The sequence below is a fragment of the Sinocyclocheilus grahami genome, unplaced genomic scaffold, assembly GCF_001515645.1.
Source record: "Sinocyclocheilus grahami isolate Dianchi unplaced genomic scaffold, SAMN03320097.WGS_v1.1 scaffold2229.1, whole genome shotgun sequence".
NCBI classification, from domain to species: Eukaryota; Metazoa; Chordata; class Actinopteri; order Cypriniformes; family Cyprinidae; genus Sinocyclocheilus; species Sinocyclocheilus grahami.
Window position 1 is genome coordinate 1 of NW_015507408.1, and position 842 is coordinate 842.

Below are 842 nucleotides of genomic sequence, written 5' to 3' on the forward strand. Positions count from 1 at the left end.
TTATCTGTTGTTTGAGTCTTTGATGTAGTTTAGTGTTTGGGGTTTATGTTGTTTTGGTTTGGGTGTTTATTTATTCAGAGGTGATTTGAAGGTTATGTTTTAGACGTTTGGGGTTCGTTTTTTAGTTTCAGTATTTGAGAGTTTAGTATTTATGTGTCTTATGTTTGAGTTTAACGGTCAGATGGGTTTTAGTGTTTGATGGGTTGAGTGTTCGGGTTTATGTTTTTGGTGTTTACTCTTTATTGCACGGTTTGTGTTGTTGTGTTGTTGTTTAAGGGGTTTTAGCTGGTGTTTTAGGGGGTTTAATATTGGTTAGTGTTTGACGGTTTTAGTCAGTTTGCATCAGTTCTAAACTGCTGATAATATTGTGTATAGGAAGTGTTTATTTCACACAAGCAGTATTATGTGTCACACTTGCTGTCATTAAATCGTAAATGCTAATAGCAGAATTTGATTGGCAATCAGTCGTTGAGCTCATTGAAACTCCTCTTGTCTCAGTGTTCAGGGCTGGTTTGAGGTTGTTTGAAGGTTTAAGTATTAGACTTTAGGGGTTTGGGGCTTTAATATTATGGTGTTTAGGCTACTTTTTAAATTGTTGTTTATAGGAGTCAATATGCGAGTATTTATGTATCTGATATATGTCAGAAGGTTTTAGTGTTTGAGTTAAGTATTTGTGTTTTCTTGGATATTTAGTGTATGAAGGTTAAAGTATTAGACCATTTATCAGCTCGGACTTTCAAGCTTTTCACACAACAACAACTTCCAGAACTTTAAAGCTATAAAATTATCCCATTTGAATGTTGTTTTAAAGGGATGACCAAAATATACTTTGTGGTCAACAA